At 38.9% G+C, this 13,344-nt stretch overlaps 1 protein-coding gene across 2 annotated transcripts in view; it reads right to left on the reverse strand.

Moving 5' to 3' along the window:
- Positions 1-10,723, reverse strand: part of lpp (LIM domain containing preferred translocation partner in lipoma) — a 351,252-nt gene extending 340,529 nt beyond the window's left edge. The window contains exons 1-2 of one of the 2 annotated variants that reach the window (XM_022675482.2): positions 10,619-10,723; positions 328-420 (exon numbers count right to left, since the gene is read on the reverse strand). The gene's annotated coding sequence lies outside the window, so the exon portion shown is untranslated. The remainder of the gene's footprint in view (positions 1-327; positions 421-10,618) is intronic. The other variant, XM_022675484.2, reaches the window with a different exon arrangement.
- Positions 10,724-13,344: the final 2,621 nt, after the last annotated feature.

Raw genomic sequence — 13,344 nt, forward strand, 5'->3', positions numbered from 1 at the left:
TGGTGAGAAACCGTAATACAGAAAGTCCAATGAAAGCTATAACCTCAAATGGCAATTAGCAGGGTCCAAGCACAATTCAGAAAAATCTGAAATCACAGAAAATCAGGAACCCCAGAGCTCTGCCGTGACTGGGTGAAAACTAGGATACCACAAAACCATTCTGTCACCTCATCACAAACAACGCCACCAAAAACACTAGTCACATTAAGCATGAACATGCTGGGAGGAGAGCATTAACTGCTATTACTCTATCTATCTATCTGACAGGATCAGTGACTGCTGCTGGTTTGTGTACACAGTATATAGAATAAGAAAAACACACAATACCTTTAAAGCTAGAAGAGTGATAATGGCTCAGTCAATCCAATAACACTCCTGTGCTGTTTAATGGATCAGCCTTGAGTCGACATGCATCGAAACCTAAAAAACAATCACAGAATAAACACATTATTTTTGTGTTTTACATCTTAAAATACAGCTCCCGAATCTGAGACTGGCTAGCTAAAACTAAATAAACATAACCTGTGCACAGCGCTGAATTGGCTAGAATCCCATCTAGAAGGTTAGCTTAGCATATCTTAGCTAGCCAGCTAACAAATTAGCACCTGTTTCACCAGTGTAAAACTGTACCAAATTCCATCTTTTACCAAAATTACAGCATTTTACAGCATGGCTGGCTAGAATTCCTTCAAGATTGGTTAACTTAGCATAGTTTAGCTACCGAGCTAACAAAATAGCCCCCCTTCCTCCAATATAACAGCTAAATCTGTGAGATTAAAGCTTGCAGTTCCAAATGACCTTGTATTTTGTGGGCTACGTGTTTTGAAAGGATTATTATGAAAAATAAATAAACATTAAAAACTGAGGGTGTATGAACACACACATAGCTGATAAGTAGCACATATCAATTAGTAGAACTCGACATAACATCCTTGTTAAGCTAAACTAAGCTAAACTATGGCTAAGATGTGGTTAGGTCATGATATCTACAAACACCTATTCTATTGCCTTTGTCAAGGTATTTGTGTTGTTCTTGTAAAATACCCAAAGATATTAATTTGGCACAACAAAATTAGCATTTCACAGCAACACTACTGTATTTTTCACACTATAAGGTGCACTTAAAATCCTTTAATTTTCCCAAAAATCATCAGTGTGCCTTACAACTGTGTGTCTTATGTATGAATTTTTCCAGTCAGGTTGTAAGGAGCAGTAAAACCACCCTGTTGAAGTGCAGCGTTATACATTAGTTTCAGTTTAGTTCTCCAGTATTACTATTAGCAGCTAACCGTGCTAAGTGCTAGCTCTTTTGCCATTCAGAAGTGAGTATTGTCGGCTCTAGCTTGCTGCTAATCCCAGCTAGCACTGCCTAGCTCTTCTGCAGTAGCCTGCTGCTAACCCCAGCTAGCACTGCCGGGCTCTGTCTGGCGGCATTAGTGGAAATATGCAAATATCTCCTTACCGTAAACAAACGTAATAACTTTACTCACCCAAATAAAACGTTTTTAGGCTGATTCCAGCGCTCATTAGACTTTAAAAGAAATTGTTTTTTTTAATATAATTACAGTTTTGTTTACTAAACTTCGTTTAGCTTTACACCTGCTGAATTAGAAGGAAAACATGGTGAAACACCTGTTCCTTACTAGTGGTGCATAATGCCTTATGTATGACATTAGACCAGAAAATAGAAATTTATTGATAGTGTGCCTTATAATTCAGTGCACCTTATTATTGTGAAAAATACAGTACAAATGTCTGAAATCCAATTTAAATTAAAATAAAAAAAATACATCATTCATATAGCCTTATTACGCATTTAAATATTCTGATATAAATTATACTAATATATTGCCATTGCAAAACTTTTCCCAGCAACACTACGTTCAAAACAATTTCTAACCTTTTCTTTTATTTTCTCCCTGATAGCAAATTTAGTTTGGTCCTCATCTTTCCCAGACCAGTGACAACATCTGTAAAAAATCTGGCAAACAAATTTGGCCTGGCTTATTTTTGCACAAGAGGCTTAAACTGGCACAAATATGTTTTACACATTGGATTTTAAAGAACTGGCACAGCTCTACAATAAATTGCATTACATTTGGCCCAGATATAAAACAAATTTTCATATCTGGTCCAAATATGGCACTTTGTATAGTTAGACCAACACTGACCCAGCTCCACCCTCCACCCACCTTCTCTGCAAAACGTCTTCAAATGCAAAGCAGATATGCTCCAAAATCTATAGCCCTACTTGGAAACATACCCTAATAAAGGCTACATTTAGTGGTGGACTGGTTTTGATACCTTCCTACAACCACTCAAAAGTAAAAAGTGAGCCAGGCCAAATTTGCCAGATTTGTTACTGATGTCACTGGTCTGGGCCAGATTAGGACCAGAGTAACATAAGTGGCAGTGTTAAGACTGCTTTTGGCCCAAATATGCAGATCAGATTTGATTTGCTGACACAGAGACAGATCTGTAACAAACTCAGCTATTATAAGACAATCACTTATTTGATCTGGGACAATTCAAAAAACAGATGCGGCTCTAATGCGGGTTTTCCACAAGAAAACCAGATCTGCTATCAGGGTCTACGTTAGTTTATGTGTTTATCAGTTTCAATAAGCTGCTAAATAGTTTTAAATTCTCTGTTTTGTTGTAAACTAGTCCATAATATTCAATTTATATTTTATTTATATTCAATTTATTTGTATATTTTGCTGTATCACTGTAAGCCACAAATGCTACACGTGTGAACAATAATTGATTGATGGTCTCCAGTGAGCAAGGACTAAGCAATGGCATCAAGGTCAATCACGTCCTTGAACTGAGCAGAGAAAACACCTTTCTAATAAAAAGCCACAGTCTGCTCTCTCTTGTCCTTGGTTCTGTTGAGAGTTTTCAGGGATTTGCTGTAAAAGGAACCCAGACAAACACACAACTGAACATGCTATTCTTACATATTACCCACGAACAGGAAGGAACTGGGCTATTTTCATTTAAAAAGACCTCATAAATAGCCTGCACTTATCTGCAGCTCAAGTGTACGTCAGGGTGGGCCTTTATTACGGTTGTGTGTAGCAAAGCAATTGTGCACCTACATTGTCATCCAACTTATTTTCTTCTGATTATTATGTTTTATTTATATTTATATTTATATATTTATATTTATATCTGCCACATATTTTCCATATAACTTGTCCGGAGTTTTCCAACTCCAGATCAATATGATCAATGTTCAATCTGTATGTGATTCTGACATATATTTGGCTTTTGAATGCCATTATCCTAACAACTGCACAGTAAGACTTTGGCAACCACCTAGCAACCACCCCTAATAACATAGCAACCAGATAGCAACACCCTACCCAGACAGAAAATGTATAGTGCACCAGATTATTTCCACATATAGCGCTGACTCTACTACAGATCTGATCCGTTTTACAGATCTGCACCAAAACAGATTCAAAACTGGTCCATATTAGCAACAATCATCATTACATATGGCCCTAAACTGGCCTAAGATGTAGATAGCATTCAAATTAGCTGGGTCCATTTTACCAATTCGGTGCAACATCATACCAACCAGCTAGCAACCCCATACAAACTGGTTAGCAACTACTTGGCTACACCCTAGCAACCACCTGGGATTCAATACCAAATACCTAGCAGTATTTTAAATTGCACTTTGGCCATCATGTTGCTATTTTGTGTATTTATCTATTTTATTACTGTATTTTTATTCTATTTTATTTTGGCTTTATATTTATCTACTGTAAAATTACTCTGCACCGTGAGAATACAATTTTGTTTTCTCTCATGTACCACGTGATGTGAAATGACAATAAAATCTCCTTGAATCAACAGCTATACCATAGCACCTGGCTAGCAACAACATAGCAAGTAGATAGCAACCACTTAGCAAAACCATAGCAACTACCTGGTATACTATAGCAACTGCCTAGCAACAATTTAGCAGTCAACAGCTAATATATAGCACTAAGCAACACCACAGCAACCGGTTAGCAACGACTTAGCAACACCATAGCAACCTCCTAGGATATCATAATGACCAGTGGGAACCACTTTCTATACCCTCTTTCAACCATTGTGTGATTCTTGTTGGAAATGCCCTTTTCCAGTTATTATAGTGCGCACTAATGGGTTCCGTCCACATGTTCCTCACAAGGCTTTAAGAATTCTAACCACAAGGCACAGAGAACATAAGCAGTCCTGGAGGCTGACCTCAGAGCTGAACATGTCACTTTTCACTGCAGTGTCACTGAGGATGGGAAATGATATATAAATAATAAATAACAGGGAGAGGTACAGCGTATATTATACAGATGTCATCTGCTGCTGGACCATCTTTACTGCAGTCTAAAGATACAAAACTTCAGAAAACCCCTGCAACACAGCCCGCGCTACTCATTTACCTGAATTTAGATCAGGACCAAAAAAATCCTTTACATCATTAAGAGCCCGATCCCAGTATAAACCAACTCAACCATTAAAACGGAGGTTTTTAACTATATACCGCAGTTTTTGAATGAGGAAAATCTGTTCAACGAGGTTGAATAACAGTGCAGCACAGGACAAGCACGGGCCTATTATTTTTAAGAATAGAATTCCAGAGTGTTATGTGGACAAGTGAAGGAGTTCATAGTGTGATTTGTTACGTTGCAATATTGTTATTATCATGCCATAGCTTTTTATGAAATAAAAAAAAGCATAAAAAAGTAGGCCAATATCACAGACCATTTTCATCAGCCTGACCTGGCAAGGCCTGAGGAAAGTGGTGGGAAATCTCGCCTCGAGTTAGGGCATCGGGTCAGGCTCAGGCAGAGAGTAAGGCTATGTTCACAAGCCTTAAGTGACCTTAAATCTGATGTTTTGCTCAATGTGGCTCAGATGTGATATTTCTCATGGCTGTGTAAACGTACAAAATACGTTTACTTTTTTTTTTTTTTTTTTTGTTATCAGATTTTAGTCATTTATATATATGTAGCGCTCAATCGAATACATATCCGATCCATAAACCTGCGACATGTGAACAGTCAAATCGGAATTCATGCGTGTTTTTGCTTTTACACATGCTAGGTGTTTCTCTTCCTTTCCCACACATCTCTTGGTGCAGCTGTGCATCTACAACTGCAAAAACAGCAAAAGCAAACCACCTGGCCTTTTTTCACCTCCTCAACCTGAGCATGAACTTCAGACCAGCTGTTTGCTCTTCACTCCAGTAAAAGATGCTCCACATATGAACTGCTAACTCATCAATTTCACCTTTATAAAGCTACGAGTCGTCTTCTAAATATGAGGTTTTTTGTTGTTGGTGAAGAGTCGACATTTAAACGCATTTAAAATCGGTGTTCACATGTAAGACATTTCAGGGACAGATTTGTTAACATTACACACAGATTCAGCTCATTTACATGAGCATTGTGAATGTGAACCGTTTAGATCTCAGCAAAAAAATTGGATTTGAGCAAAGTGGCTTGTAATGTGAACGTAGCCTAACCTCAGATACCTGAATTCCAAAAGTACACTACAGACAATTCACAGTACACTGATATGCCATGGCAGAAGTCATGGGATACAACGCTACATACATACTGTAAACACCCTAATTGTGCAGGGCGCACAAAGGAACACAGACACAGAGTGCTGTGGTGCACGGGGAGCAATGAGGGTTAAGGGCCTTGCTCAAGGGCCCAACATCGAACCATTACCAATAATAAGTTAACTTAATGATAAGTTTACATGTTGCTGTCCCATGACTTTTCTCCACACCTGTGAAATATGCAATTTATAATTTTGCAGACACAGTGCGACATAGTGCTGCTTTAAAGTACAGTATGTAACTATGCACATGTATATGAGATTTAACAATATTAAGAATATAACAATACTTCAAATAATCATATCTCTCTCTTCCCTGTAGTCTCCCAGCAATGGTAAAGTGCAGCATGGCCTATTCTTTCAGTGTACGGCAGCGAAGAATCGCTATTCATAAAAAGACTGTATTAAAATAGCAAAGGGACTTACAGCAGAGAACGAAGAAAGCCAACCTCAAAGGCAAGACGTAACTTTTAACTCGAGCAGCGAAGAGCCTGTCAAACATGTCCCTTTCTTAACTCGAGGTTTTAAAGACAGTCGGGTTCAGCTGCGGCGAAGTTAAAACGTTTGCTGGGGAATGACAGAGGAATCGGGGTTTGATGATGGAGCTCTGCTGCGGCCTTGATGTTATTGATTTGAAATTCATATCAAAGTGAAAGTTTGAATATCCTTTCTGTAGGGGATGAATTAATATTTCAGCACATTAGCTACTTTTGAGAGGAACAATGTCTGTGGTCTAGACGTGTTTGCCGAGTAGCGATTGAAATATTTGCTTTCCTGAAGAAAAAGAAAGTCTTTCAGGACGGCTGAGGAAAAATGTCTGCGTTTAACATTTCGTACACAAACATGCAGAGAGAGAATGCGCTGTTGCCTGGCGAGGACCGGGGCTTACCGAAGAAATAAAGAACGGTACATTCCTGCTCAAATTAATGGCAAGCACCTTTAACTGACGCACCTGGAGAACGCAGCATATGTGGTCAAGGTCTTTTTTCTGGATGGAAAAAATAACATAAATAGGTCACATTTTTACTGGAAGAATAGAGAGAGGATGGAATATGGCTGTGATGTCATTTAATTGCAGATAGGTCTGCAAGTCATGACTCAGTATTTCAAAAATAATCAGATAGTATCTTAAAATAATGACTCAGAATCTCAAAATAATGACTGTAGATCTCAGAATGAGATATTTCAAAATAATGGTGAACTCACAATGAATAAGAGATTCTCACAATGAGAACTTTGTATCTCAATGCAAGATATCACTCAAAATAATAGCTTCTTAAATTATGACTTTTTACCTCAAAATGATGACTTTGTATCTCAGAACGAGATAGTACCTTAAAATAATAAGACAATATCTCATAATAACTGGGCATTTCAAAATGAGACTGTATCCCAAAATAATATCTTGGAGATATTATTACAAAAATAAAAAACAGTAGATTCCTGGTCAAATTACTAGGAACAAAAAAGAGAGAGGATGGTGGGACATGGATGAGATTCATGAGACAATGAGATAGTACCCCATATCTAAAAACAATGACCCAATCTTTTCAAAATAAAATACGTCATATCTCAAAAGACGTATTAACTTAGAACAATGAATTTGTCTCTCAGAATATTTTAAAATGACAAGAGAGTATCCCAATATAACTGAGCATCTCAAAATTAGATAGCATCTCAAAGTAATGATATTGTAAAGATGTTCTGAAAATACCAGTCTGATTTTTTGCAGAAGTGACTTAGATATTTATGCTTACTGACAGGGCCCCTGACAGGGTCCACAAGAACCAGATAATTCCAGTTATTTATTCACCTGGCTGGTTCTAATATTATGGCTGCTCTGTGTAGATCACCGTTATTGGAACAGGCTGGGTCCTGCGTGAGAGGCACACTCCTAAAAGTACCGAGAGGCGTTCAGAGACCTGATCACTGTTCTGATATCAGAAATATCTGATGCAGACTCACAACTCCCGACAGAACCGCTGAACTGTAACCTTCAGCTCTGGTTCAGCAGCGTAAACACGCTGATATTATACATGTGATCAAAATGTCAGTGGTTGGCTCTGACTCATACTGTCTAAAAACTACTGGCCCACGGCTTCCTGTGTCCCGACACTTTTGCACGCCACGACATTGCACACAATTCCCTTGCAGAATAATAATTGCTAACTAATGTAGCCAGAAGAAAAAGACTAACTGACACAGGAGCCAGAAAGCATGCTGCTGATTGGCTATTACAATTACAGTCCCATGCAAAAGTCTGGAAACCTTTTGCAATGCATCAGTCAATAATCAAATTTATTAGTGCACCTGAAGAGGTCTGTGCATGCCAAGCATTCCATAAATATTGACATACATTTACAGGAAGGAATGGTGCAAAATTATAAACTACCGGTAACTTAATGCTTGGATAATCTTAATCTGTGTTCAGACTGTCATCTTAAATTTTTTTGGAATATCTAGATTGTATCCAAATTGGTTTTTGACAGTCTGTACAGCCATAAACGATATAAAACCCCACATTTTAAGGTAGTTTAAAATGCAATTACTATCAGACACATCAACGTAGACTAATTGCTCATTTGTAAATGCCACACATCACACAAAGTGCCGAGGACAGAATCGCAAAGGGGAGGATTAATAGGTTAAACATTGATCATCATTGATCCTTATTTAATATTCTATGGAAACTCCTGTTGTGTTATGTTAAGGCAGAGACAGGACATTAGGGTGACAGTCACAGGTGTGCAGACCTGAGCAGGTGAGGTAAAACATGTACTGGAACAGGAGCCCCCTCACAGGAGGCAGTGCTTGAGAGGATCAACTAACAGAAGAAAAAATGTTTCGCTGGTCTAAAGCATTATTAACCTGACCAAGCCTGATAACCACTATGGCCGAGTTTGACCACACTAGTTGACCAGCATGACCAAAATCAAATGAAACATACACTATGCTGGTCAAGAGCTGGATTTCTCAATAGAGACAGTCTCTAAAAATAACTTGAATAACTCATGGTGTTTTCCCACCTGCAAGGTTTGTGTCATTGCTACATTGTCTACATTTGGTCCGGTTAGTTTTGATTTCACATTGCAGTTTAATGAGCAGACTAAATTTTACTACATCCTATTGTCGTCATCAGCCATGTGTACTGTGTCTCTATGTACTTCATGGTAATTGATTTGTAGAATTGTATTTCGGCAAGTTGCATTTCAAGATGTTGTAACGATTTTAATTTCCCAGCAGCAAAATGAATGAAAAGGATTTTTCAAAAAGATTCATTTTTTCTGTTTATAAATAAGGGTTCATTCACTGTTACAGTAAATAAATTAATTCCTAATCTAAGCCTTTTGTATTTATATTGCCGTGACACACCCTAATGCCAAGGGGAGATGGTTTTCTGCAAAACACCGCTTCTTTTTTCCACTGGTTTCTTTAAAAACTGATTTTACTTTGCATAATTGGTCTGAAAGAACAATCCGAACCATCTAGAAAAGTGGTTTTAAACTGGGATTTAGTAGTTCCGGAGCGAGATCACCTCTTTTGGTTCTAACCAAACTCTGGTCCTTATGTCCACGACATGGTTCACAGCCCCTTTCACATCTGCGTCTTTGGTTCAAACACAAACTAAAAAAAAGTCTGAAAATTCAAATCAAACAAGGCAGGTATGAAAGCACACATAGTTTCTCAAAATACTGAGATAGTGTAGCAAAACAAACACTTGGGGCATTTTCACACAAGCACTATTTGGTCTGGTTAAAATGGACTCTGGTTTGTTTGTCCCCTTAGTATCTTTCGTTTAAGCAGGTGTGAAAACAGTAATCGCACTCGGGCACGGATCATAACAACCCAGCTCCAGAGCACTTCGCTTGCGGTCAGAACATGATCCGGTCTACATCCAACCCAGCTATCATACTAACATACTGCTTATATTTGAGCTAATCTGCTGATAATCTGATATATTAGCAATATAACGCTAATTATCACAGCTATGAACAAACGCTGTCTCTGCTCTATGCTGTTTACATGTGCGGTATGTGCAGCATTCACTGCTTGCAACCATGTGGGCAAATTTTCAGCGTTCTCTGTTAAAGCAGCTTCACACTGCACAGATATATGCACTGGAACACAAAATCTTCTTACTATATATACTTTGTTTGTGCCTGTATGAAACAAAACAAAAAACAAATAACTATAAGCACCTCAAAATAATGATACAGTGTCCCAAATGGGAAAAGACTTCCATACAAACTTTATCTGCTCTGCTAGTGGATGTTGGATGAAACTCTCTGCTGACCTGGGGTTTCTGACTTTTTAACGTTTGAGTAGGTATTTCTCTAAAGAATCAGGACCTTCATATTTATATTTTTACTTCAGGGTGGCTTCAGGCCAGTCTGCTCACCTCAGCTTACAACACCAGCTAATCAAGCTAAGTGCTAATCAGCTGCCAGAGTCTATTACTGAATCCCCTGGTGAGAGCAGTTACCCACGTTTACTCAGCGTTTGCCAAGTTGGCACCTCTCAGTGAGGTAAAGCCGTGGCAGACACATCTGCCTCTGTGTGTGTGTGTGTGTGTGTGCGCGCGCGCGCGCCCCCCACGCTCATCACACTTCCGCATTGGTATCCCCTCGAGGACGCTCTCAGGAGTATGGAGGCTCGCGCGCTCAGGTAGTCAGCGGTTCCTCGCGCTGGCGCGTCCTGACGCAGACAAAAGGCCGGCGCGTTCGCTTGTTTGATGTTTAGACACAAATGTATCAAATCTCGAACTTAAAGCACTACCCCCCCTCCTTTTCCGGAGCGCGAGCCCACGCCCTCCGCTCCCAACCCTGCCCCGCGAGCTCTCTCACATCCCGACCCCCTTCACCCAACAAAACCCGCACAAACTGCCCGAACCGAGCCTGGATACAGACAGCCGGAGTCGGACCGGATCGGGACCGGGCCCGCGGCAGACCCGCGCGCTGTTAGAGAGAGTGTACAGAAGGCTGGACGCGTCTCTTACCTCGCTTTCTAAGAATCTGGACTTTCAGCTCCCTGTTAAAGTGAAACTTCAAAAAAAAAAAAAGCCAGGTCGCGTTCCAATCTAACAATCTGATAAGGGCACTCCGCAAGTGCGCACTCGCGCCCTACCTAGCAGGCTCGGGATCTCGGCCTCCCTGGAATCCTGCGCGCTCCGGTTAGGGCTCCAGCAGGCGATTTGGAACGCGGCCACCGTTTCCCCCCTAAAAGTGGAAGAGTAACAGGCAGTGACGTCAGAGGGGCAAAATTCCAGCACAGCCCGGGCCGCGGTTGCCCATGTAAGGCAGTGAGTGCAGCCCAGCCTCAGAGCTCAACCCAACACTACACTCTACATATACACATGTACACTAGTGCAGAGTCAGAGTCAGGCCCAGGGTTGTGCAATGCTAAAACAGCAAAACCCAGATCAGTCATCACATTGCAGCAGCAGCAGAATTAGAGAAGTAGTGTTTGGACACTAGATAGTGTGCACTAGGGCTGCAACTAATCATTATTTTGCTAGTCGACTAATCTGCTGATTTTTTTTTTTTTCAATTAGTCAACCATTATTTCTGTATGGAAGCCCATTTCCGCCACCTGAAGAAAAAAAAACGTCCTCAACTAAGTCATAATTATGAGATAGAAAAGTCATAATTATGGGATAGTAAGTCATAATTATGGGATAGTAAGTCATAATTATGAGATACTAAGTCATAATTATGAGATAGAAAGTCATAATTATGAGATAAAAGTCATAATTATGAGATAGTAAGTCATATTTATGAGAAAAAAGTCATAATTATGAGATACTAAGTCATAATTATGAGATAGAAAGTCATAATTATGAGATACTAAGTCATAATTATGAGATAGAAAGTCATAATTATGAGATGACTTTTTATCTCATAAATATGACTTACTATCTCATAATTATGACTTACTACCTCATAATTATGACTTACTATCCCATAATTATGACTTTTCTATCTCATAATTATGACTTAGTTGAGGACGTTTTTTTTCTTCCGGTGGCGGAAATGGGCTTCCATATTTCTGCCATGTCCTCCATCTCCAAAAACGATATAACCAGCTGATCATGAGATTTAAAAAGGCATTTTAATGTCTATATGTTATTTAAAAGTGGAATGTACTGATTATTTAGTGACTAAATACTTAATCTGTTGAGTTTGGGCACTTTTGAAGACAAAGACTAAGTTGAGTGTAACCCGTGTGATTGAGCCTTTTACCCATCTCCCATTGCGGTTCTGTCCCCAGCACTTTGTGTAATGCAGCACTCTTACAAAAATAACGATTAGTCAACAATTAAATTTGTAGTCAGCAATTTTAAATAATCAACATTGTTGATAGAAAGCAGTTTAAGCTCTTTAATAGCCATTTATGGCATGTAACATGGAATTCTTGCATTGGCATTTTTAGTTTCAGTTAGATAAGAGAGCATAGAGGGGCAGCAATAAAGTTTTATACACTGTGTTTACAAGAGGCACACAGTGCACATTTCCTTTTTTGGACATTATGTCTACTTAATTATTTAATTATAAATAAAACTACCTTTCGTGCACATTGTGGGGTTTAGGGAGCTGCTGCATTTTGGGACTTGATATTTAGAAACCTAGAGTTAGCTCAAGCCGACCTCACACCAAACAATTTCAAGGATTCAAGGAGATTTTATTGTCATTCGCATCACATGTGGTACATGAGGTAGAACGAAATTGTGATCTCACGATTCAGTTTACACCCTGGAGCAATTGTTAAAATAGATAAATATAGATAAAATAAAATAAAATAAAAATAAGAACATAATAAAATAGAATAGAACAAAATAGACATCAAGATAAATACATAAAAATAGGGAGAGTAGGCAGGTAGCAGCAACATGAAGTCCAGAGTGCAAGTTTGCTATAGCAGCAAGCGATTCAGGCGATTTCACTATTTCCAGTGTCATAGGAATCTTGCTAGAGTTAATTTGTGGTCACGTCATCTCGATTGTTCAGTGTAAGGTGGTTAGGATTAAAGGTTTAAATCTTAAGTCTTTTTCACGTACTGGCATTCAGATAAAATCAACTGTGCTTAATTTTATCGTAAGTCTTAAGACTTGCCTCACGCAAATAGTGACGTGAACAATGTCAACAACCAATATGAGAACTACGGGAAGCCACAAGAGGAGAAGCTGGTGGAGCTGTAGAGTGAACAAGAGTGTCTCTTTGACATGTCTTCCCATTTATACCCCAACAGAGTGGAAAATATTTTAATCTTTTCTAAAAAAAATAAAATAAATAAATAAATATTTAAAAATAATCCCAGTAAGGATCAAGTTGCAGTCTTGCAAGTAGTGACCCTGCAAGATCCCCAGTCTTAAGTCCGATTAAAAGTCTTTTCAAAGTCTTTTTGAAGTTGTCTAGTGTATGGTTAGCATTAGCTAGCTAGCTAAAGAAGTGTTTCCTGGCTCTGGTCCTGACACACTGCCCTGCTCATTTTAGTGTACGCTAGTGCAGATTCAGATTCAGACCCAGATTTGTGCAATGCCTAAACACAAAAAAAAATCAGATCAGTCATCCTGTTGCAGAAGCTTCTCTAGCAAAGACAGAGAAGTGGTGTTTAGACAGTAGATAGTGTGCACTGCACCCTAAAGTATTAATTCTGGTTCATATAAATGATAAAAAGCAGATAAAGTAATTTAATAGACTTCAATATTGCAGGTAATTCTGAAGC

This window comes from Astyanax mexicanus, chromosome 5 (assembly GCF_023375975.1).
Source record: "Astyanax mexicanus isolate ESR-SI-001 chromosome 5, AstMex3_surface, whole genome shotgun sequence".
Taxonomy (NCBI): domain Eukaryota; kingdom Metazoa; phylum Chordata; class Actinopteri; order Characiformes; family Acestrorhamphidae; genus Astyanax; species Astyanax mexicanus.